Raw genomic sequence first — 19880 nt, forward strand, 5'->3', positions numbered from 1 at the left:
CAAAGCAAATGGTGGGTATTTGTCATTTCTAATGGCTGAGGAATATTCCATTGTATACATAAACCACATCTTCCTTATCCATTCATCTTTTGATGGACACCGAGGCTTCTTCCACGGTTTGGCTATTGTGGACATTGCTGCTATAAACATTGGGGTGCAGGTGTCCCGGCGTTTCATGCATCTGAATCTTTGGGGTAAATCCCCAGCAGTGCAATTGTTGGGTCGTAGGACAGATCTATTTTTAACTCTTTGAGGAACCTCCACACAGTTTTCCAGAATGGCTGCACCAGTTCACATTCTCACCAACAGTGCAAGAGGGTTCCCAGGACAAGTCTTGAATTTAACAATCCTGTTACTCTTTTTAAACTTGGTGTAAAATATACATAACATAAAATTTACCATTTTAACCATTTTTAAGTGTACAGTTCTATGGCATTCCGTGCATTCACAGCATTTGGGCACCCATCACCACCATCCATCTCCAGAATGTTTTTATCTTTTTTTTTTTTAATTTTTATTTATTTATGATAGTCACAGAGAGAGAGAGAGAGGCAGAGACACAGGCAGAGGGAGAAGCAGGCTCCATGCACCGGAAGCCCGATGTGGGATTCGATCCCGGGTCTCCAGGATCGCACCCTGCGCCAAAGGCAGGCACCAAACCGCTGCACCACCCAGGGATCCCAAGAATGTTTTTATCATCCAAAACTCAAACTCTGTATCCATTAAACACAAACTCCTCATTCCCCCTCCTCACTCCCCTGGGCACCCACCATTCTACTTTCTGTCTCTAATTTCTGTCTCTAGGAAACTTCATAAAAGTAGGATCATATAGAATTTTAAGTTTTGTGACTGGCTTATTTCACTGAGCAGAATGTCCTCAAAGTTCATCCATGTTGTAGCAGGTGTCAGAATGTCCTTATTTTTTAGGGGTGAATAATATTCCATTGCATGGATAGATTACATCTTATTTATCCATTTATCTGTTGGTTATTGTAAATAATTTGCTAGGAACGTTAGTGTACAATTCACCTAGGATTTTTTTTCAAAGATTTCTTTTTTAAGTAATCTCATGGCGCTTGAACTCACAACCTCAAGATCAAGAGTTGCATGCTCCACCAACTGAGCTGGCCAGGCACCCCACCTACGATATTTTTTTTAAGATTTATGTATTTATTTGAGAGAGACAGAGAGAGAATGGAGGAGAGGCAGAAGGAGAGAATCCACAAGCAGACTTCTTGCTGAGCACGGAGCCCACCACAGGGCTTGATCTCATGACCCTGAGATCATGACCAGAGCTGAAATCAAGAGTTGGACGCTTAACTGCCTGAGGCACCCCCCAGCACCCCCCACCTAGGATATTTTTAAAGATTAGCATTTAAACTCTCCAATATTTTATTTTCATTTAAATATCCTTGATAATCTGGACATCATTACCAGCTTAGAAGGTAGAACACACATATATCTTGTAAAAGGTTTCTTAAGATCCTCAGGGGAACTTAATTTGTAAATATTCCTTCAAGTAATACATGTAAAAACAATGTTTATATTGTCCTAACATCTAATTTGTAAAAAAGGCAAAAGTGTTAATGCTCAGAGTAAGCAAATATGGTGAGTTCATAGCTTATTGTAAAACTGAGTTTGCTTTAATCTTAGGAATTGTTGTTCATCCATGATTTTTCTATTTGGATTCTTTTTTTTTTTTAAGTTAGCTCTAGGCCCAGCATGGCACTTGAACTCACGACCCCAAGATCAAGAGCCACATGCTGTACTGACTGAGCCAGCCAGGTGCCCCTATATTTGGAATTTTTTTCAATATAGCCAACCTGAAAACACATTAAGGAGATCTAAAGTTAAATGTAGGTCTTTTCCAGTGAGAGGGAGAGAAAAATAGAGACACTTAAGACATGAATCAATAGGCGTGGGTGCTCTTCACTTTGACAACAGGAGGTTGAAATGGAGCTGTGTGGGCAGTCTGTCAGAGAGAATGGTATTTGCTAATAATGCCACTTTCCTGGTAAATTTAGATTGAACTACAGTCACCTCTTAGCAAACTGCCTCGTTACCTGTGAGCACATTTTAAGTCCAGGTTAATTTCCTTCTGACCTGCTCTTTGGGGGGAACATGTGTAAGGAACACAGAATAACCTTAAAGCCAACTATAGCAAATCATCTTTATGTAATAGGGGCAGTAAGAATAATTGGTCTGAAGAACACTGCTCCAGAACAAAAAGGAATTATTTTTATATGATTGTTGATGATAAGCCAAGAGTTCAACAGAAAAATTAATCACATTTGCAAAGACGATTTTTCCAAGTAATGAAACAACACTTACACATTCCAGAGATCAGGTCCTGAGATCTTCGGGGGCCATAACTCAGCCTACCATAGATGCCATTCACTGAGGCACTAATGAAAGAGGAGCAGGCTTGGGGGGAGGTAAGAGGAGATGACAAATAACTAGTTCAAGATAACCCAGCAAGTTAGGGTTGTGGGGGCCAAGTTCTGTCCCTGTTACTAACTTGCTGGGTAGAGCTAGCATCATATTATCATATTCCCTGAAACCAATCAAATTAGAGAGTATCAAAGCTCCAACTTGGTAAAGAAAACCATGAGTTAGTCACCTAACATCACAATTTGAACATTCACATCTCCGAATTGCTCAGGGAAGCTCCTGAAGATTGTTACACTTTTTGTGGAACACTAAAAGAACCTTATGCCACAGGAGTAGGCTAACTTAACAAAGAGCAGAGACTTGCTGGAAACTGAAGACATATAGGAGTTAAAAAATATGTACCGATTAGGGGGATCCCTGGGTGGCTCAGCAGTTTAGCGCCTGCCCTCGGCCCAGAGCATGATCCTGGAGTCCCAGGATCGAGTCCCACGTCGGGCTCCCGGCATGGAGCCTGCTTCTCCCTCCTCCTGTGTCTCTGCCTCTCTATATATATATGTCTATCATAAATAAATAAATAAATATTTTAAAAAAATTTTTTTAAAATATATATACCGATTAAAAGAGTAACTGTACTGCTTAAGAAAATTACTCTGAACTATGACTCTTAGATCTTGACTTCATCCTACCCCACCTCCTTGGTTGAGAATATCCTGGCCTTGGCTGATATTTTCTCAACAAATGTGTTCTTTCCTTAAGCAACAAATGAAGGATCCCTATTTAAAAAGCCAAACCCAAAGAAATAAAATTAGTGAGGAGGGAGGAAATTCTCTGCTTTTGAATGTTAAGATTACTGATTTTTGATGTGACTTTGAAACTGCTTTATCTTAAATAATTCTCTACATTTATGATACTGGCCATTATTCCTACCAAAGTTAAAAGCCAATGGAAATGTTGTGTCTGCCAAGTATTCCCACTTCAAAAGGAAAGTTTGTGGTGCTTTGATGTGAGCAACACCTCATCTATCTTCCTGCAGTTCATTGCTATCTAGGCTTTCTGATTGGTTTTAAAAGTATGCCACCATTCTCAAAAGCCTCAGTGCAGATCTACCCCACACTTAAGCAGCTCTTTGGATAGGGCATAGTTTCAGACCTTTGACATTCAAAATGCTATGTAAAATAAAAATAGCTCTTCTATTTTACATTATTTTCTAGCTGTAGTGTGTGTGTGTGTGATAAGTACTTTATACAAGAACCATCCTTCTTTTCTCTTTTGTGTGACTTTACAAGGCCTGGAAATACCTAGGTGTGTTGCCCATAGCATGCAATGAAATTTTGTTTTGTTTTTCTTTTCTTAGGTGTGACTTGGTTTCTTATTATAGGAACCTACTTCAAGTACTTTTCGAGGATATTTTGCAAATCCAAATACACTTGGAATTTATCACTCTTTTTGGCGATGCAACTGGTCAAAGCAAAAAGTTGTGCTTTGCACTTTAAAAAAAAATGGTGACAATGGTTTTAAGGTATCAGTGGCAAACAGGATGAACAATTTTTTAAAATGTGGTTCTTACGTATGAGGAGAGCAGCCCAAAACAGTTAGTTCAAATATCTACCAGCAAGGAGCGTCGACTTGATTCTATTAATCGCTGGAAAGCCCTAAGCAGAGCAGGAGCGATTACTTTGGTGGCCCTGTGCAGAGATGACTTAAGGGGAACATGACTGGGGGCAGGTTGACAAGGAAATGCAGTGTCTGAAATATAGCACTGAGGATTGGCATGAAGAAAACGGGACAGGTTCCTAAGCATTTAGGAGGTAAAATTTGTGTTTGAGCGGAGCCAAGAAGGCGTTTAATCTATCTAGCGTGCCAGGTTTATCGCAGGTGCTCAGTGGCGTGTTAATCAATTACTATATTTCCCATAGGCCTTAGGGCAGCGTCGCCAGCCTCTCCCAGGGGGCTGTGCGATGCTCGCGCTAGCCCTGAGCGTCCGTGAAAGAGGTAAACAGGCGGGGATGTACTCTTTAATGTTGCTTTATAACCAAATTTCCCATTCTGCTTTCCTCCTCTATCCCTCATCTCTGTCTCCTGCTCCTCTGTTCACGGGCTTCAGAAGCCCAGATACCCAGGACTTGACTCCTTTGGCAACAGCTCGGTGTTACCGTTTCGGTGCCGAGCGACCGGAAGCTGGAGTGCCCTCGGCGCCTTCTGGGAAATGTAGTTCCGTCTTCCCATGGCTTCGGTTAGGCGTAGGGGCTCTGTGTCCTCTGGCCCCAGAACCAAGGCCTGGGTGGCGGAGACACGTGACCGTCCCGTCTGGAAGCTCTGCGGCCTGTTGTTCCGCGCACAGGACCAGGCCACCAACGGTTGCAGAGCCGACGAGCCCGACTCGTTTCCATGGTGACCGGCTCGCCGCAGAGGCCTCTGGGAATTGTAGTTGGGCGGGTGCCGGGCCCGTGCCGGGGTCCGAGCGGTGGCCGTTACCGCTCAGCCACCGCTGTGGTCGAGCCTGGCGGCGTCGAGGGGCCCTCCCTCCGCCTTGCCTCGGCCTCCGGGAGCCCAGGCAGGCGAGCGGCCGCCGGAACGGCGGAGTGTGGGCCCTGGCTCCGGGGAAGGTATCCGGCGGGCGTTTTGCGCCGGCTCGCACGGTGGGTCCCAGTGATGAGAGCCGCACTCGAGCACGGCCTCGAGGGAGCCCTTGGTCCCGCCTCTTCTGCTAGAGGAGGAGGAACCGAAGCCCAGAGCTAGGCCGGGCCCTTGTCTGTCTGCTCACGCCTTACTTTCCAGCGCAGAGCCGGGCCTCGCAGAGCCGGCGCCCAGACATCTGTCAGGTGTCATTTCTTTCTAATGACAGCCAGCTGACATACTTTTAACAGATTACAAGATTTTAAAAAAAGAATTTTTTTTTTTAAAGAAGTGGACCTATAGATGAGACTTATCAGCCAAATGCAACCTGTAAGCTTTACCAGGATCATGAGTAATGACCAATTAATTGTGCAGTTTGTAAAAGTCAGGTTATTTGGCGATATGATAGTGTTTCAACCTTCTAGTTGTGAAAAGGCTGTTGGGGTTATGCTATAAAAAAGAAAAGGGTCTTAGAGACAACTGCAGGTCTTATAGCCAAAATTTTATGACATCTGCTTGAAAAAACTGGCCTGGCGGGCAAGGGGAGACCCGAATGGTGAGGAATACCTGAGAGTGCGTTGTACCATTTCACAGTCTATAGTGGTATTGAAAAGGACCCCCTAATCAAGGAGTTTTATTTCACTTTATTGTGTTTCAGAAAGTTTCTGAAGTTTGAAGCAGCTCAGGAAGAGTTTCTCTGAAATGTAACCCCCACACGGCACAAGTGAGCCTCCCTGGGGCCATCTCCCATCAAGAATGAGCACAGCAGTCAGGGGGGCTTGTGTCCCAGTGCTCCCAGGGCCGTCAGAAGCAGGACAGAATTCCGACCGTGAAGGTGGAGGCAGAGGACCACTTGTGGGGGAAAGAGACCATGCTGCCAGGTAATCAGCCTCCCAACAGAGAGCTGGCTGGTCTGCACTTCAGGGAGTTCTAGGACCAGGAGGCTCGGGACCACCCTTCAAGGTTCTGAGATGCCCCTGGGAGCTCTGCTGCCAGTGGCAGAGGGCACAGCGACAGCCTGCGAGTTGCCCATCCTAGAGTTACTGGAGCTGGAGTAGCTCCTGGCCATTCTGCCCAGAGGCAGTAAGATGGGCTGCAAGTGCACCCCTGAGCTATGGTGGGAGTCATGCTGGACAGTGGGAGTAAGAAAATGAACCAGGCCCATGAGTAGAAAAGAGGACTAACGTGTGAAGATAGGGAGGGGTAGGTTATCCAAGGAAAACAGAGGCCACATCTGTTTTGGTCCAACACTGTGCCCATGTTCCTCTTTGCTCTTCCCTGGTGTCTTTGGGGATCCCATTAGATTTTGGATAATTTCCTAGAGTTTTTATTTTTTCTTCCCTGACATTCTGATTCTCATTCCTATGGGAAGGTGCTTCATTTAGTTAAGTCCTAATTTAACCCACTCAAATCTAAATCATTCTCTGCAGGAACTATAAAACATATTTATCTGTCTCAACACATCATGTGCAGGTTTCACCTTTCTGACCAAACTTCTGGCTCCTGGAGTTCCCTATCCACTGTGTTCTTGAAACTTTGAAGTAAGGGCTTCCCCATATCCTTTCTGGATACTGTCTTGCAGAAAGACTAGGAAAGACTGTTCTTAGCAGACTTGCTATGTCTGGGGATGACAAATCCAAAGTCTGAAAAAATTCTCCGTCTCAGCAGACGCCTTAGGCTCACCCTCGTAAGAGGCCCTGAGCTAGAACCACCCAACTCAGCTTGAAGCAGTGGGGAGAGGTGGGTTGGATTCAGAAAAACTGGAACTTCTAACTTCTGGACTGTTCTGATGGCTTTGGGGGCAACTAGACAGACTATGAGAAACTAGGACATTTAGGGTAAAGTTCCAGAAATATGGTCCTATTAGTAGGTCCTAGTTATATTTAACATAAATCAGTTATTTTTATTTTATTTTTTAAAGATTTTATTTACTTACTCATGAGAGACACAGAGACAGAGAGAAAGAGATTGAGAGACAGAGAGAGGCAGAGATATAGGCAGAGGGAGAAGCAGGCTCCATGCAGGGAGCCCGACGTGGGACTCGATCCCAGGACTCCAGGATCACACCCTCGGCTGAAGATGGTGCTAAACCACCAAGCCACCCGGGCTTCCCAGTTACTTAGTTTTTAAGATAACTATTTTATTGAAACTTGAATCAAAATTTAATTTAAAATCACCAAGTTGTACACCTTACATATACACAATTAAGTTTCAGTTCCCAACTCTACCTTGGTTCAGCTGGGGAATTTTTTAATAAAATTAAATTTTAAAAATTTACATTATCTCTGGGAGAAAAGATTATGAAGAACGTTCTCTTTGAATGTTTCAAGTACGTAACATTTAATTATTTTTTGCAATGAACAAATAATGCTTTGTGACCAGAAAAGAATCATTTTAAAAGAAATACAGTGGAAGAAAAGGTCTAACAAGACATTTTCTTAAAAAAAAAAAAAAGTAATTACCTTTATTTCCTTTAGAGCTCCCTATTTTGACAGACACAGAGAGAGAGAGGCAGAGACACAGGCAGAGGGAGCAGGCTCCCTGCAGGGAGCCCGATGTGGGACTGGATCCCTGGTCTCCAGGATCATACCCCGGCTGAAGGTGGCGCCAAACCGCTGGGCCATCGGGGCTGCCCTCTATTTTCTTAACCATCTCCGTGACAGGAAGTTCTCTGGAGGAAGATAGCATCCCCACCCCCAGCACAAGAATCCCCACACATCACCAGTGGGCCCCAGTTCACACATGGATCTTGAGAACTCCACCCCTTTCCACACCAGTGGTAAGAGGCAGCGTCCTCTGGGGAGGAGACCAGGGTCTTCGATCTTTTTCTTGGGTGGTCGGTCCTGTGTTGAAAGCAGGGCTGATATGACAGCCTACAGACCTGTGCTGGGAGTGGAGTGTGATCATCCAACTAGCAGGAGACTTTAACTTCAAAGAGGTACTGAACTCCTGTTGGAGCACAGCAGAGAATTTCCATCATCCACTGGTGTCCCAGCCACAGCTGAGTGTACTAGGCTGTTTTGAATTCTGGTGTGCTAGCTAGCTAAAGCACACTCCATGGTGTGGCTCATGGAGACCTTTGTTGACAATAATAGCACCTTTCTTCTTTCCTTCGTGTAGCCTGTACTGAGCATTTGAAGGGAACCCAGGAGATCCAGCCACCTTGGGTATATGGAGGGGAGCCTTCTCAGTTGGGAATCAAGAGAACAGACCCAACAAAGCATCCATCCCAGCCCAAGGGAGAAGCAGGCGGTGGCGGGGGGGTGGCCTGGGCACGCTCCTGTCTCTTACTTCAGAGAAGAGGTTGTTAACCTCATTGTTCGCCTGCTATAGATTCTCAGAAGTCAGTACAATTTTTTGTACTCAGACTGTAAGTGCTCATTGCAAAGCCAAACGACACCGCTAGGGGGCTGCTGCTTTAGATCCACAGTGCCCCTGATCTTGGCAGGAGCCCAAGCGGCCAATAATGGACTTCACAGATTCAGACACGTCCATGGTCACTTACATTAGGTGACCACAACATCCCTTTCTGTGGAAATGTGGTTTGACTGCAGAGCTCCCCTGCTGAAATAACTGACACATAGGACAACTTCTAGAGTTATCTGTCACCACCGGGATCTGTGAGACACAATCAGGGAGGCCATAGGCTGGCATGACGTTTATCTGGTGCCACCAGAACGGATGGGTGGATGAGTGGTTAAAGTAGTGAAATACTTCTGGACTGGTTGGTGAGCAGCTGCTGCTCCGTGTCCCAGAGTGCCCTGCCAGCCTCCTGGGCCACCCCAGCGACTCCCTTCTGACTCTCAGGTGCTTCCTAGAGTCCAGCATCCAATTGCTATCGCCTGGCCCTACAGGAGGCTTCTGGATCTCCAGATGAGACCAGCATCTGTCCTAATGGGTCAGTGTTTAGGTTCCAATTGTAAAGTGTAATATCCTCCTTACTTTTATACTGTCTCAGTGCCTGAGCTCTTAAAGGGCAGCTGGGCAGCGTAGCTCAGTACAGTGAGAGCTGGAAACAGCTGGATTCAGGTCCTGGTTCTGCTGCATACTGGCTGTGCTGTGCCTCTGTTTCCTCCTATGTAAGCTTCAAGGAGGAGAAAGTGCTTTGTAAACCATAAAGTGCCTACATGTGCAAGTTATTTTTTTTAATTATGATGATGTATCAGGAGTCCTTTGACCAACACAGGGCTACACCCTCAAATCCAGCTCTGCTCCCTCTGCAGGTAACCCTTTCCACAGTTATCTCAAGCTTCGACCCCAGGACACCCCTTCTTAGGGGTCACTAACCTTGGCCCTTTGGGGCAGCTTCCTCAGCCGCCCGCCTCCTGCACATATAGCTGCGTGGCCGGGAGAGCCCAAGGTCTATCCAAACTTCTCAGAATTTCCTTCTTGCCCTGCCTCCATCCCCACCACTTGAATATTAGGGTATTTTTAAAAAATATTTTAAAGCTCCTGTTTTTTTCTTCATCTTCTACCCAGGTTTGTAAAATAACTTGGGAGTGTTCTCCTTATAAAAGTACCATATGCTCATGATGGAACATTTGAAAAAATACAAATTGAATTTAATAACAAATAGAACATACTTCATAATCTTACCATACACATAATATTTCATAATGTGCTTTTTTTGTTAAAGACTCATTTATTTTAGAGAAAGCGAGAAAGAGAGCATATGTGCAGGGGGAAGGGCAGACGGAGAGGGAGAAAAATCTCCAGCAGACTCCCCAGAGGGCCTGGAGCCCCAGTCAGGCTCAATCCCAGGACCTTGAGATCATACCCTGAGCCAAAATCAAGGGTCAGCTCCCTAACCAACTGCAACACCCAGACCACCCTCATACCCTTGCTTTTTTTTTTTTTTAGAAAAAGTATGATCATTAATTACTTTTCTATACTTCACCTTTCCCTGCTGTATTGTATGTCATAGTTTATTCGATCTATCCCCAGCAGTGAGTGTGCATTTTATTTCCATGGCTTTTCTTTGCAGAGCAAACAAGTAACATTTGAATTTTCAACATAGGATTCCAGATGGTGAAGGTGTAAGGACAGGGCGTTCAACCTTGTTCAGATCAGGAACTTGCTGAAAGAAGATCCACGGGTGACGCTTCACAGGTACCAGAGCTGGGAGATACCTCAGAATGTTCCAGAACCTTAGACCAGCATTAGGGAACCTCCAGACGGGAGGTCAAGCAGCTTCCCTGCCCAAGAGAAGAGTTCTCAAGCTGGAGAGGGAAGAAGCAGCCACAACAGTGATATGATGGAAGTGACCAAAACTCCAGGCCAGGTGTGAGTGTCTTGTTCCAAGTTAGAAAAGTTGTACAGCAGAGACCCCATACATGTAGCGTATGTGGCCACAGCTTCTGGGCAGACCCAACCCTTATTCAGCATCAGCCTGCCAGGAGAGGACCCTCCTGATCACCAAGAACCTGGTGGTCAGGCCCACCTGCAAGACCAGGTCAGAGGGGCAGCACTCTGGTGAGACAGGCAGAGGGGCAGGAAGGACATAGCTAGAGACACAGCAGGGAGGGCTCCTTCAAGAGGCCTCATCCAAGACAAGGGCCCTGGTGTGGCCTTGCAGCTGGTTGGAGTTGTGCTCCCCCGGAGTGCAAGGCCACAGGGAGCTGGCTCATCACCCAGCCACACCACTATCAGCTGAGCTGCTCAGCCTCCACTTTGAGTCACCTTTTTGGCCACTTTTGTGTTGCATCTGCCTTTAAAGACAAAAACAATGCATTTATTCTCTTAGCAACAAAAGTAATTCATGTCTTTAACAGTTTTAAAATACACCTAAACAAAATGAAAAAAATTAGTCATCTGTTCAGAATCACTGGTAACATTGTCTTTCTCATATCTGTTTCTAAGCATGTATGCACATTTTCTCCGTTATTCAGATTTCTCTAAAAACAGCAGCAGCGGCAAGCTGAGTGGGGACCCTCCTGGGGTCCCTCCTGGGGTCCCCAGCCACCCTGGCTCTCAGGGTGGGAAGCAGTGAACACAGTGGCAATACCCTTCTCGGCCACAAGAGGGGGGTGTTTGCTCACACACACCTGTACCCAAGCTGCCTGTTTTCTGCTCTAGTCCAGGATTGGCAGCTCCATCCAAGGCCCGTAATGAGTCCTTGCTTCATTGCTCCTTCTGCTCACTGCCTCTCTTGGAAACCTTCTTGGTGCACAAGGGGAAAAAAGACCATGCCTGCCTGAACTGAGGAGCCCTTGGACAGATCTCTCCTCTCCTCACTGTGGCAGCCTTGGGCTTCCCAGGGAAGGGATAAGCCACAAACCTGCTTGGGTCATCCCCAGACTTAACCCTCCTCAGGGCTTTCCATTGTTCTCAGGGTGCATTCTGGGCCCTGTGCCTCCCCACCTGCGCTGTTCCCTCGCAGACGCTAGGCTGGCTGGCTGTCGGCGGCCCCTCTCCCTCTGCTCCATCACCAGCAGACCTTCCTGCACGTTCTCTGTGCAACAGGCAGAGCCTTCCTCTTTTGAGTCTTAGCCAACAGGTTACTTCTTCCCAAAAGTCACTCTCAGCCCTGTGAATCTGGGTTATGAGATTCTCCTCTGTGCTTTCACAGGGCCCAGTACTTCCCCTTTCAAATCACATAGCCTGCTGCTGTCTGCCTCCTTCTAGAATGGAAGTTCCATGAGAGCACAGACCATATCACTCTTACTCACATCCCCAGCAGTGAAGTACAGTGCCTGGTGCTCTGCAGGGCTCAATATAGATTTGTTGAGCTGAGCAGATGAAAGAGAGTCTGAGCCCTTCCCCATTGCCTGAGGTAGAGTGTAGAAGCCAGTCTACTTCCCTCCTTCCATTCCCCCTTCCATCTTCCTTCCTTCCTTCCTTCCTTCCTTCCTTCCTTCCTTCCTTCCTTCCTTCCTTCCCTCCTTCCCTCTAATCTTCCTTCCATCCCTCCTTCCATCCCACTCTATCCTCCTTCCATTCCCCCATCCCTCCTTCCATCCTCTCTCCCATCCCCCATCCCCCTCCCATCCCCTTTCCATTCCCCTCCATCCCTCCATCCATCCCACTCCATCCCCCTTCCATCCCTCCTTCCATCCCCCTCTCACCCCTTCTTCCATCCCCCTCTCACCTCTCCTTCCATCCCCCTCCCTCCTTCCATCCTCTCTCCCATCCCTCCTTACATCCTCCCTCCCATCACCCTCCCACTCCTTTCCATCCCCCCTCCCATCCCCTTTCCATTCCCCTCCATCCCTCCTTCTATCCCCCTTCCATCCCTCCTTCCATCTTCCCTCCCATCCCTCTTCCATCCCCCTCCATCCCTCTTTCTATCCCCCTCCCATCCCTCCCTGCATCCCCCTCCATCCTCCTTCCATCTCCCTCCCATCTCCTTTCTATCCCCCTCCCATTCCCTTCCATCCTCCCTCCCATCCCCTTCCATCTCCCCCTTCCATCCTTCCTTCCATCCGCCCTTCATCTTCCTTCTATCCCCTGCTCCCCCAGATCACCGGATGCCTTCCATTTTTCCCTTGCTTGTCTGGAAACAGCCTGAGCATGAGCACTGCTGAAGGGCCAATTGCCTCCCTGTGGTGGTGGGAAGGCCACTGCATGAGGAGTGAGATGACCAAGCCTCAGGCTCTGGCTCTGCCACTGACTAGCTGTGCCCATGCCTTATGCTCTTGATTTACAAGGTGGCACTAACGGGCACCAGGCTTGTGGGGTCCCTCCAGGAATGATATGCTTGCCTGACACATGGCAGCAGGTCAGGAGATCAGACTTCTTCCTCTCTCGTTCCCCAGTGCTCTCCCCTAAAAGAGCCTCCTCCCCAGACTGTGGGACACAGACTCACTCCCCTGCCATCTCAGAGGTGCTGCCATTTTCCTGGTTCCCTTCTCTTCTCCCCATGGTCCCCCGGGCCACTTGTTGCCTGTACCTCCTCCTCCCCTGTCCTTTGCCCCCACCACATAACAGTGCCAGGGACAAAGCAGAAGAGATGCTGAAAGGGCACTTGTGGAACAGTTGAACAAATGACTGAGCCAGTCAGAGCAGCCTCCCCTGGGCTGTGTTCGCCAGCATGGAACATGTCACGGCAGTAACCGGCCTGTCAGACAGGAGACAGGCAGGGCCTATGTGAAGGCACGGGTGCCAGCTCACCCTCAGGAGGCCAAGGCAGGAACAAGAAGGGTGACCCCAGACTTTACTAAAGACTGACAAGGAAGGAGGAGGGATGATGTCCCCATTCTGTTCTGCTCAGCCACTGTGGACCCAGGGACCCCAGGAACCACACTAACTTGGCTGTCACCTGACCAGAAGGTCCTACAGGGCATCTGCATTCCTCACAGCCAGTCTGTTCAAGTTTGGCAAAATCCTTCCCTAGAATCTGTTCGTTTTTCTGTGGTAGGACCATCTTCTAACCCGTGTACTCAGGCCCACGTGGCACACACACACACACACACCCCATGAGCTCCCTCATTCATGGGAGCCTCAGCCCCCTCCCCCATCAGGATCTTGGGAAGATGAATGAGGGCTGATTTCTTCTCAAATGATCACCGCCCTCAATTGATTCTGTTTACAAGGTTGAGCTCCTGAATTGAATGGCTTATCTGCTGTTGGGCGAGGTCTGGTGCCTCACTGAGGATGTCACCTTCATCCACGTGGTCCGGCTGACGTGGCTTGTGTTCTTTATGTGGCCCCGCACCCTTCCCCATGACCTTCTCATCTCTGAATGCTGCTTGTCTCCTCCTAAAGATTTTCCAATGTCTGTGCCATTCACAGGGAATCTCTCTAGGATGCAGCAGGAAATGAAGGGAAACTTTTCCTCATTCATAATATTCAAAGATTTCCTCTGTATGAACTCTTTGATATCTTGCCAGAATTCTGTCCACACTTGTGGCCACATGTACCATGCCAGTGGAGTGAGGTTTGGCCTTAGAGTCAGCAGAAAGTCTTGATCCCAGCCTCCATGGAGCAGCTGTCCTCCTGGGATGGCCCCCATAGTTTTCCTGGGGGCTGGAAGGCTGAGCACTGGGCACTTATGGGCTGTTCTTGGTCCTGGCCTCACAGTGTGATGACCTCATATGAAACCAAGAGTATCACAAGTCCCCATTTCCAAGCAGCAAAGCTGTGTGACTACACTGACCTCCTAGCCCCTGGCTGTCTCCTCCTGTGATGGCACAGAGGAGGAGAAGGTACTACTTTTACAAGGCTGTGAGGAGTGAGCTATTTCCCAGCGCCCGTGGTCATTGCCCACGTCACAGGCCCCCTCTGGAATGCAGGCCCCCCCATCCCTGCTCCGAATTTGCCCCCCCCAGCCTGGCCTGAAGCCTACCTCTTCCCTGAAGCCTTCCTGGGACTTTGTAGGCCTGAGGGTGGACTCTCCACTCTGTGCTTCATCTTTTTTTTTTTTTTTTTTTTTTAAGATTTTATTTCTTCATGAGAGAGACAGAGAGAGGCAGAGAAGCAGACAGAGGGAGAAGCAGGCTCCCTGTAGGGAGTGCGATGTGGGACCCAATCCCAGGACCCTGGGATCATGCCCTGAGCCAAAGGTAGAAGCTCAATCCTGAGCCACCCAGGTGTCCCCCACTCGGTGCTTCTATGAGAGTTCACAGCCCACAAAACCCCTTAGTGCTCACGCGACGCTCTAGGCTTTCATGACATTTCTATGCCTTCTTCTCAAACAGACTTAAAGGCAGCTCTTTGAGGAAGTCTCACATCCTGTCCTCGGTATTCTCCATGACCCTTCTGAGCACCACAGGATTCGGGTCGGAGATGGGGCTGTGGCTGTGGCCACTGCAGTGGAAGCAGCCGCCAGACTTGTGGTTCAGCACGGCTGTGGGCGGAGATGTGCCCGTGACTGAAGATGTGGCCTGCCTTCTCGGGGATGGTTGCCGTGCCCTTCCAGGTCACACAGGAAGAAGGTGATCTCGTCCTTGTTGCCACCCCTTGTCCCCACCCCCAACCCCCGCCAATGCCAGCCTGGCCACCCAGATTCTCCCTGCTGCCAGCTGCAGCCCCAGCAGCAGCAGCAGTGAGCATGGGGCTAATCCTGGGAGTGGCAGCCAAGCAGCTGGTGGTATTGCACAGCTGTCCGTGCAGTGTCCTGATTAAGTCTGGCTGGCGTAGGGACTCCCCTCGGCATGAACTTACAACTCTTTGAGGGCAAGGCCTGTGTCTGAAGCATCTCTGTGTTCACAGTGACTGGCTTAGTGTCTGGCAAAGAGCAATGAAGTATACACCTGGCATGCAGTAGGGGGGTGCCCCTGTAGTTACCAGCAGCCAGGGAGTTCATGGCGGGATGGGGAGAACAGATGTTAGTGACTGTTCTCAAGTGTCCCCCTGAGCCCTACACTCCCCAGTGAGTGCATCCTCCCCTTGGTATGTGGCCAAGTCCAGTCCAAATGCACACGACGCCCTCTTGTGTTTTGTAAGCTGCAGAATCCGTATTCTCCCCTTCCCCCTCACCGCGAAGAGGGGACGCCCAGGGTTTTATATAGCCTTGGAAAGCTCTCTGCTGCTTTCTTTTAAAGCAAGATAAAAATGTTCTAGGCCAGATAGTAGGAGCCGGTCCCGAGGGCTGGTGCTGCCCGTAGAAGCACATCTCCTAGGAGCTGGGGGCTGCTTTCCAGTGGTGGAGATGTGATTAGGTCATCGAGGGTTAAGGAGAGAAAGAAGGGGAGGACCCTTGCCAGTGGCCTGTTTGTCTGCTTACCAGGAGCTCACGAAATTGTCTTTGGGCAGAAGCACAGCTGGCCACCAGGTGTCTGTGCTCTGGGCTTGGAGTTTGTAGCTGGAGTGTCATTTACAGTGGGTCTCCAGAATGCTCTCTCAGATGACTCCCCTAATGACCATCCAGAGACCTGACTGAATGGGAATTAATGCAAACAGGGAGAGGAGATCGAGATAATCAAGTGAAGGTGTCAGGGGAGCAGGGTGCTGGAGGGGCTGGTGGCTCTAAGCTTGGCTCTCCTAGGGAACTGATGAAGGCTCTTCGTAAGAAGCGACTCCAAAGGCTTCTAGAAAATTGCTCAAGAAACTCGGTGTAGAAGGGAAGCTGTAAAGGGCTTTGTGATATGTAAAGGTGTACCCCCTGTCCCCACTAGTCCCTCGTGGAGGACACCAGTAGAGCTCCCCATCCAGAACAGCCATGACAGGCCCTTTGATTCTCGCTGAGCAGCCGGGCCTCACTGGGCCTCTGAGCCCACTCAGCACATGTGTGAGGCTCTGACCAGAACAGCCTACCACCCTGCATTTGGTGCCTGTGTGGCCAAGGGCTTCACATGCAGCACCCCTTTGTCTCCCCCCCACAGCCCCGGGAAGTAGGATGTTCCTATCCTCATGTTCATTTTAAGAAAATAAGACTTAGAGAGGTTAAATAACTGGCCCAAGGGCATACAACGAATAAGTGGAGGAGCAGGGTTGCTAATCCAGATTTGCCCATCACTCGGGCTTTAAGATGCTACTTCTCCCCTTGCAGGATTTTTCCTAGCATCGCCAGAATCCCCAGTCCACTCGGTGTCTCGGTTGTATGGCCACATTGAAATGGTCCTCCTTCCACAATCCCTTCTGCAGCCTGTTGGAGCCATGCTATGGTTTCTAAGAGACCAAGTCAAGTAGGAGCTGAAGGTCCCGATCCCCAGGGCAGCCATGATCATGAGAGACATCACCCTGTCTCCCAGCACTCACTGGAGTGTCTGCTGCGGGAATTTGGGGAGGGTCTTGAGTCATGGCAGATGCAAGAAGCTGTGATGTCTGCTCTCAATTCTGTGAGTCAGGTAATCCGACAGAGCAAGGTGGGGACGATTTCTTTCTGTGCCGCCGCATCTGGGCCTCAACCTGAGAGGCCCCAATGGCTGGATTTAGCTAAGGGACTGTGGCCATGGCATAGGGGCCTTGGTTCTGTCTGCCAACTGGATCCCTCCCCTCTTCTTCACACGGCATCCACTGAAATGGGGTGGAAATGTCCAAAATGGCTTTTTCACTTGTGTGTCTGGTGCCTCCATGTTCTCCCTTATGGCCTCTCTGTTCATGAAGTAACTTCATCTCCTTATATTGTTGGTCTGGGCTCTACAAAGCCCCTGCCCACGCTCTTCCTCATGCCACAGTACCTGTCCTGCCCCGAGCCCCTTCTGTGGTGAGCTGCCACCTTCGGCCTCTGCTACCATGGGGCTGTGTTGTGTCACGTGACCCTGCCCCTTGGTCCCTCCCCACCACAGGTCACTGGACCAGGATCCACTGTAGGCTGGCCAGTGGCTTCTGAAGTCACTTGACTGGCTCAAAAATAGAAGGAAAGCCGGTCAGACCAGTTGGATTCCCCTTTGGGGAAATGTGAACCAAAAACTCAGACCATATCGGCACAGTGCTTGTGTGACAGGATAGCGTTAGGGCACCTAGGGCCTCCATGGACCGAGGTGCTGGCCAGAATGAGACTAAAGAAGGAACTTAGAGAAGGAAAGCCATGACACGGAAAGAACTCAGAGTGGAGGGAACCATGAACCTGTTGTGGGCAAAGGGAAAAAGGACGGCCGAGCAGAACTGGGACCCGTGGAAGGCCAAGGGTGGAGCCTATCCCAGAGGTGCCCTCAGGTCCCATAGCTCCAGGGCCCACCTGGCCCCTGTGAATCACTGTGGCCAGCTCCTTCCTTATTTCCCTGGCCGTCATTTGGCTTAGAGGTGGCCATGCGAGTTCATTCTGCCAATAAAAACTAGAAGGAAATGGGCTGGAGGACCTTCGGGGAAGAATTTTGCTTTTTGATTAAAGGAAGGATGGCCTGGCCCTTCTTCTTTCTGCTTTGAACATGGATGTTTGAGGATGTGATACTTTAGAGCAGTAGCAGCCATCTTGGGACCATGAGGCAACAAGACCAAGGGAAGAAGCCAACATACCAAGGTTGGCCGAGCAGACAGACAAAAAAAGCCTGGGTCCTAGATGACATCGTTGAGCCACTATACCTATCCTGGAACCAGCTACTTCCAGTTTTATTGATACCTTAATTAAATGTCTTATTTTCTAAGCAGATTTCTGCTATTTGAAGCCGAAGATGTTCTTAGCCAGTGTAGCCCTCCTCTGAACCTTTTGGTCATCATTTTCTTAGAGCCCCATGGCTCTTGATTTAGATCCAAATGGGAAATCACCCCAAATTTAGATAGTGGAATCTTACTTGCGTGGTAGGAAATACAAGTCAAGATTTCTAACAGCCTACAGAGCAAGTTCAACACTTAGTCCCAACTCCCAGAGCCTGTTGCACACAAGAAGAGGTAGCCTCAGGAACGTTCTAGGTATGTGAGCATGAGCCTTCTAAAATGGGGCTCAATGATGAATTTTGGGACACACAAGTGCCATAGGGGCAGAAGGGAAGAGCCTAAGCATGGGCCAGAAAGCCATGGAAGGAGCAGCAAGCTGGAATGGACAGCTGGCAGGTGGGTGGGCAACACTTCTACAGGAGGCCAAGGTCCACAGCAAGATTTTAGAATTGAAGAGTACTGGCTGGAAGGAGTTTATGGCAACTGGAACTAAACTGGTGGAAAACTGGGCCTTCTACTTACCTCTCTAGTCAGCCTTCGTGACATTTTAGATCCTTATTAGATTCCTAACAGGGACCAAATCAAGGCCATTCCCTGTGTGGGGACACTCCCATGTTCTTCACGTTCTTCATTCTTTGTCTCTTCTCCACCCCTCCCTTTTTCTCCACCATTTCTTCCTGTCTTCTCAGCAAAGCTAGGAGCCAGAAATGCACAAGATCTGAATCTCTTCTCCCTCAATTGGAGAGGAAAGATAGTGGGAGACAAGGGTGTCTTATGGACTTCGAATGCGAGTCTGGGGATAATCCTAGTTGGCTTGGGAGGTGGAAAAGGCGTAGATTAAGCTGTCTTCTGCCCCAACCTTGATCAAGCAAGGGGGATGGGGGTGCTTCCTCAGCATTACAAAAAGTGTGCAGTCTTCCCTTCCCTTGTGCAATGGGATGTTGAACTCGGAAACTCTAGATCTTCTCTTTTGATTTCTCGTTTCACGCACATGGCACAGATAAACTGGCATCCTCCTAATGCATCCTGCCAATATTTCATTGCATCTAGAATTTGAGAAAAGTCTCAGCCACCTACTTCCCATCCCCACATCATCAATAGTAGAGGCATGTGTCCCATAGAAGTTCATCAGATAAATGGGATCTAAACACAATGTGATATAGTGACCCTGGAGTTTGTAACCAGCAAACTCCACAGCTAAGCCTCTCCCCTCGGTGCAGCCCCTGTGCACCCTGCATATCTTAGGAGTCCTGCCCCAAAGCTAAAACCAGGCTAACCCCGACGCTTGCCCACTGTGTTACTTCATCCATTCAGCAGAAGTGTACTGAACACCTAGTAGAATTACAAGCTAAGCTTACAAAGAACAATACTATTAGGAAGATAAGTCGTTAAAGGCACACAGTTTCTTATCTAATCAAAGGAAAGAATGAGAACTTTGGGGTGGAAGAAGCAGAAATGGGGTAACCGCCTACTTTATGTGACTAATGCTTTACCGTGATGCTTAATACACCCTGAATCTCCCCTACCCCCACAGTTGGCCTGTATACCATGAAGGTTTCTCTGGAATCCAAGAAGGAGAACTGAAGGCTTTTCCTCCTCCCTTGGTAATCAAGGGTTGTTGTTTTTTTTTTCCTCCAGTATGAATTGGCCTGATTACAAATTAAATGTCCTTTCATAGTCTATACAACATGAGAGTGTCTTTCCCGTGACCTCTTCAACAGCAAGAAAGGGCTACACTGTCCCCAGATGATTTTCCATGTTGATTATGTTCACAAGCTTCTCTTGAAGGTGAATGACGTCACATTCAATCCACTCCCTGCTTCCCCTAGATAGTTCTCCATATTCATTACCTAAGACTGGCTCAAGTCCCAACGAAATTAGCTGCCATTGTCTGAGGC

General features: G+C 48.5%; 1 long non-coding RNA gene across 3 annotated transcripts; it reads left to right on the forward strand.

Moving 5' to 3' along the window:
• The first annotated feature begins 4226 nt into the window (after positions 1-4226).
• LOC121488253 lies at positions 4227-19664 on the forward strand. Of its 3 annotated transcripts, none has more exons than XR_005987002.1 (4): positions 4227-4383; positions 5666-5888; positions 10025-10290; positions 14643-19664. It is a non-coding gene; the product is annotated as an uncharacterized LOC121488253 (long non-coding RNA). The 3 variants fall into 3 exon arrangements; XR_005987000.1 differs by having other exon boundaries at positions 10025-10116; XR_005987001.1 differs by lacking the exon at positions 4227-4383 and adding an exon at positions 4759-5030 and having other exon boundaries at positions 10025-10116.
• Positions 19665-19880: the final 216 nt, after the last annotated feature.

This window comes from Vulpes lagopus, chromosome 3 (genome assembly GCF_018345385.1).
Source record: "Vulpes lagopus strain Blue_001 chromosome 3, ASM1834538v1, whole genome shotgun sequence".
Classification (NCBI taxonomy): Eukaryota; Metazoa; Chordata; class Mammalia; order Carnivora; family Canidae; genus Vulpes; species Vulpes lagopus.